Source organism: Ornithorhynchus anatinus, chromosome 15, assembly GCF_004115215.2.
Source record: "Ornithorhynchus anatinus isolate Pmale09 chromosome 15, mOrnAna1.pri.v4, whole genome shotgun sequence".
Taxonomy (NCBI): domain Eukaryota; kingdom Metazoa; phylum Chordata; class Mammalia; order Monotremata; family Ornithorhynchidae; genus Ornithorhynchus; species Ornithorhynchus anatinus.
In genome coordinates this window covers 18288323-18294322 of record NC_041742.1, presented here as the reverse complement: position 1 = coordinate 18294322, position 6000 = coordinate 18288323, and the positions used below count along the sequence as shown (strand labels likewise).

The 6000-nt window shown below is 44.8% G+C and overlaps 1 long non-coding RNA gene across 1 annotated transcript in view; it reads right to left on the bottom strand.

Annotated features, from left to right (window-relative positions):
- Positions 1-1037: 1037 nt before the first annotated feature.
- LOC114817053 overlaps positions 1038-6000 on the bottom strand; it is a 29203-nt gene continuing 24240 nt past the window's right edge. The window contains exons 5-6 of the long non-coding RNA XR_003764891.2: positions 2750-2883; positions 1038-1120 (exon numbers count right to left, since the gene is read on the bottom strand). This is a non-coding gene — a long non-coding RNA (uncharacterized LOC114817053). The remainder of the gene's footprint in view (positions 1121-2749; positions 2884-6000) is intronic.

Genomic DNA, 6000 nt, shown 5'->3' with positions numbered 1-6000 from the left:
TCCGGAGAATACTAACAATACAAATTGTGGTATTTATTGAGCGCTTGCTATGTGCTAGGCACCGTACTAAGAGCCGGGTGGGGATACCAGCAAATCGGGACGGACCCAGTCCCTGACCAACATCGGGCTCACAGTCTTAATCCCCATTTTCCAGATGAGGTGACTGAGGCGCAGAGAAGTGTAGGGCCTTTTCCCAGGTCATGCAGCCAACAAGTGGCGGAGCTGGCAATTAGAACCTACGGCCTTCTGACTCCCAGGCATGTGGTCTCTCTACTAGGCCACGCTGCCTCTCTACCCTCTGACTAAATATGGCAAATTTCCTATCATCTCTCTCTTGAAACTCTTCCACATTGGGGGGAATCTCTCAATCCTCCCCTTCTAATACGCATCCCTCTGCGCTCGACAGTTCGGTCCTCCCTTCTCCGAGACAGCCCCTGGGAATGCATAGGCTCTCGCTACATTTCATTATGTGAGTCAGGCTGGAATTAAACCGTAGTTGTGATCACAAAGAATTAGCTACCAGACAGCAAACTACTGGCATGGAGGCACGCTCACCAGGGCTTAAGACGCTGCAGCTCGAAGATGGATGACCAAAGAATGTTTAAGTGGCTGCCGTTTGGAACACTGGCTAGGACCATTACTCGACTTATTCAGTTGACCTGAAGGAAGCGAAGAATATAACGAGGCAAGAATGAAGAAATCAGGGATGCGGTCCATCTAAAGAACGAGAGGCAGCGTGGCCTAGAGAGGCAGTGTGGTCTGATGGAAGAACGTGGACCAGGGAGTCAAGAGGTCCTGGGTTCTAATCCTGACCCTACCAGCTGTCTGTTGTTTTGACCTTGGGCAAGTCACTTAACTTCTCTGTGACTCAGTTCCCTCAGCTGTAAAACGAGGATTAAGATTGTGGGCCCCATGTGGGACAGGGACAGTGTTCAACCTGATTACCTTGTATTTACCCCAGTGCTTAGAACAGTGCTTGGCACACCATAAGCACTTAACAGACGCAATAAAAGAAAACGCAAAATGACAAACCATCCCCTTGGAATAGTTTTGTTGCTTGTGTCCTTTATTCATCTCAACAGTAACCGCTAAATCGGGATGGCTGATGTGTTGGAGTGGCCTGAAGAATAAATGGAATTGGAATTTAAAGTTATACTTGGAGTTAAATTAGCCATTATGTGTTCTGTTGCTTTGTTTTGGCAGGTCTGCAACTCAATGTTTTGACATTCCGAAGCTATGGCATGGAGAAGGGCAGTAAAATTAGGCTGTGAAGATGAGATTTCATTGCCATAAACATCTAAATAGGAAAAGAAAGGAATATCGAGAACAGATGTGACAACATTTTCTAAGCCTGTTCATCTTTTTTTTTTCTTTTTTCCATTTCATTTGTGGGAAGATCAGATTTTCTCGCCCTCCTGTCATTACTGCCTGGGGTTCAACAGTAAAATAAAGTCAGTTCTCGTTGCTCGTAGGTAGTAACGGCATCATCGGGAAAAAAAAATACACATTTTTTCATTAGCCTAAGGCATGTGGCTTTGCATTCTGACTGGACGTGTGTCAGTGAGATCAAATATGAATGGCGTAGACTTTGATGGATTCTCAAAGAATAAAAAATTGGTATTTTTCATTTTTTTCAAGCAGGGGAGAGAACCGTGGGAGGTAATGTGAAGCTGCACATTCAGATTTTATGTATGCATTGTTTGGGAAATCCTTGGGTGGGGCAGAGGAGAGTACAGAGGACAGGATAAGAGCAGGGGGAAGTTTCATATGCCACTTCTATTTGGATTATTGTTGTCATTATTATCAATATTAAACTTTTGAGCACTTACTCTGTGTCAAGCTATTTGCTACTGATTTATTCATTTACTTGCCTAGGTATTTTTTTTTTTGCCATTTATTTATACTCTGATTCTTTTACCTATTGTTCATCTGGTAATTTGTACTCTTCTCCCTCAGAAAATTGTGTTTCCTCATAGTCCAGAGACATATCTTTTACTCAGTTATATGTCTTTCAAGTGCACGCCATTGGCCCTCAGTTGATGCTTTTGATTAAGTTCCTTGGGGTCAAGGATTGGATCTACCAACCCTATCGTACTCTCCCAAATATTTAGTACAGGGTCTTGCCCCCCGTAAGTGCTCAATAAATAGCACTGATTGATGATTTCATGCTATCAGCAGACCACAACGTCAGAGTTGTTTAAAATTAAGACACATTAGTACTGAGATTGAGACTGGGAGAGCTACAGGTTGATTAGGTGGGACACAGTCCCTGTCCTGCATGGGGCTCACAGTCCAAGTTTTATATGAACTGTCCGACAGGATGGCTTAAAGCGTGAATGGAATTACTGAAAAGTTTTCTTTGCCACTGGGTGTTTCCAATTTTAGTCTGTTTTAATAACTAACTGACAAAAAGTGAGTTTAACTTATGCTCAAGTTTCTGGCAATTATTTCCCTCCCCCATTCCATCTGCCTGTTCTCAGATGCTTTCCCACATCATACCCACATTCAGCATTCACTTTCAATTTAGATAAATACAGCTCAGAATGCCGCTCACCAGAGTCTAAAATATCCACCCCCATCCCATCTGGCCCTCAGAACTCCACTGATGCCCATCCTCAACCGTCTGAAGAAACGCCTCTCCAGGGTTCGACCGACTGCCCGTTGATTCTAGATTTCCCACTCTGGACGCTCCAAGGATCAGGCTTAGACAGTCAAATTAAGGTGGCAGTTAATGCCGACTAGTACTAACCTTCATCTCTTTAGGTCTGACCGACTAGAGGATTCTTGACGATGTTCTTAGTCCGTTGAGTCACGTTTCCTTGAGGATCAAAGTTTTCTTCCCGACAGCAGCTTTCACATTCCTCGTTCAGCCAGTGGTCATGCCTGCGGAACATAAGTCGAGCAAGATTCGAACTGGTAAACAGCCCTGCTTTAATTCGATTTGATAGTGATGGGGAAGGGCATATTGAAGGCCCTCTGAATCTGATGGACCCTGTCATATGATTTTGGCTTAATCTTAAGATCTGGATGCATTTTTTAGGGCTGTCGTACATTTTAGGAATTGCTAGATTTCAGGCTCGCTGATGAGGTTAAATTATTTTGGGCCAAGTCGATAAACCCTGAATAAGGGCGTGGATTTTATTCTTGCATCAATCAATCAATCACTAGTATTTACTGAGCGCTTACTGTGTGTAGACCAGTGTACTACGTGCTTTAGAGTACAATACAGCACCCCTACCCTCAAGGAGTTTATAATCTAGAATGAGGGACAGATATGAAAATACATTATAGGTAGGGGAAGTGGCATTGTGTGTTGTGAGAATCCAAGGGCCGAAGAGGCCGAACTCCCGGGTTCTACTCTCTCCCGGCTCCATTCTCAACTTGTTTCTGTGGCCGGGATCATTTTTCTAAAACCTCGTTCTGAACACAACTCCTTAACTCCTTAAAAAAACTCCAGTGCTTTCTCATTCCACTTCACAACAGGTAGACACTCCAGACCCTGTCGTTCGATCAGTGATATTTAATGAGTACTTACTGGGTGCAGAGCCCCATACTTAGCATTTGGGAGAGTATAATAAGAGTTGGTAGACACAATCCCTGCAGTCAAGGAGCTCCACCTGCTTGACTGCTCTACTTATCCTCATTCCTTTCTCATTTCAAGCCAATTCACATGCACCACTCTTCTCAAGCCAACCTACTCACTAAGCCTCATTTCTCCCTCTTTTGCTGCCACTCTCTTGTTCGCTCCTTGGAACTCCCTTCACGTCCAGCAAACCACTGCCCTCCCCAACTTCCAAGACCTTCCGAAAACACATTTCCTCTTACAAGTCTTCCCTCGTTAATGGCTCGTCTCCCCACCACATTTTCCCCATCCTACAGCCACTTCAGCACTTCCAATCTCACCTAAGCACTTCTATGTAACATGGCCTAGAGGATACAGCATGGGCCTGGGAGTCAGAAGGACCTGGGTTCTAATCTCGGCTCTGCCACTTGTCTGGTGGCTGACCTTGGACTTTGCTTTGCTTCTCCGGGTCTCAGTTACCTCATCTGTAAACTGGAGCTGAAGACTCTGAGCCCCATGTGGTGCAGGGACTGTATCCAACCTGATTTGTATCTACCACAGCGCTTAGTACAGTGTCTGGCACATAGTAAGTGGTTAAGAAATACCAACTTCACTACATGAGTGTACATATCTTTATACCTTTATTGCTTCCTGGACTCAATGCTTACCTAGGCTCTTGCTTAGCTTTCCCCATCCTTCAGTTGTATTTACTGAGCGCTTACTGCAGGCAAAGCACTGTACTAAGCACTTGGGGGACTACAAGACAACAACAAACAGATACATCGCTGCCCACCACGAGCTTTTGAGGGGGTTGTCCAGTACTTCGTGGCCAGCATCCACTATGTGTCCATTCTGCTTCCTCGACTGAATGTAGCCACCCTAAAAAACTGCTGGGTGCTTTCAGAGGACAGGGCTCTTGTCTACTTATTCTCTTATACTCTCCCAACCACTCAGTGCAATGATCAGTATACAGCCATTTCCCACCCCCTTTCCCACATCCTCCCCCGAGCCTGGAACTCCCTCTCCCTTCCTATACACCAGACCCCTCCCCACCTTCAAAGTATTCTTACGGTCACATCTCCTCCAAGAGGCCTTCCCCGATGAAGCCCTCTTTTCCCTGGCTCCGTCTCCCTTCGGCGGCGTCTGTGGACTTGGATCTGTGACCTTTGGGCATTTGATATTCACCCCACCCTCAGCCCCACAGGACTTACGTACACATCTTTAAATTACATAGTATAAATTATTTATCTATATTAATGTCTGTCTCCCCCAGTAGACTGTAAGCTCACTGAGGGCAGGGAATAATAAGTCTGCTAATTCTGTTACATTGTACTCTCCCAAGCACTTAGTAGAGTGCTCTTCGCACAGTGTGCTCAATAAAGGCGACTGATTCGTGGCTATATTTACACATACTCAAAATATGAAATATTATTCCATTCCATGTTCGTTCAAATAGCCACCCTTAATGCCCAGTAAATTCATATATCGTTCTGTGTAAAAAGGAAATATCCTCTCTGCTTTCTCTGACTGGGATGTAAATAACCTGCAGGATGGTGAAGGAGAAAGGGTTTTCATAATGATGCAGGGCCTTTCCTGAAACCCGATCCTCCTTCCCTTTGACTGTGTAATCTAGGATCTGAGCTGAGGATCTGTGTGCCGGCCATGATCGAAACAATCCGTCCTACGAGCCTTTCATGCAGTGCCTACAGCTTTTCAGGAGCTGCAGTTTATCTCGACAAGTTCATCTGCTTGAACAAGCTTCTAATATTCAGCTTCCTTATCTTGGGTGTTTCTTCTGCCCTGCTACGCCAAAGTCCAAATCTGAATGTGACATTTCCAGATGGTGGGGTGTGGACCTGGAATTTTGTCCTTTTCTCCCCCGCTCCCACCCCGTCCTTGTGAGGAAAGCTGCTAGCCTGCAATCACCTAAAGGGCAAGGGTTACATCTTCTAACTCTACTGCAGTCTCCCAAGTGTATTATAATGATAATAATAATAATAATAATTCTGGTACTTGTTAAGTGCCTACTGTATGCCAAACCATGTACAAAGGGCTGGGGGAGATACATGATAATCACGTCGCACATGGGGCTCACTGTCTAAGTGGGAGGGAGATCAGGTATTGAATCCCCATTTTGCAGGTGAGGGAACTGAGTCACAGAGAAGTTAAGTGACTTGTCCAGGTCACATGGCAGACAAGCGATCTATGCAGGACTAAAATAGTATTGATCGACTTGCTTCACTGTGGGGGCGAGGGAAGTCAAATGAGATCAAATTAAACTACCTACTTTTGCTTCACGCTCTGGGTGAAGTGATCTTTCTAGATTGTCCAAGGATTTCAGTATCCTCGGTATTTTTGTCTCAAATTCACATTAAAAGGTGCCGTAAGCAGATATGAAAAGCACATCATTTCTCCATGGTCGGAGCATGTCTCTATTT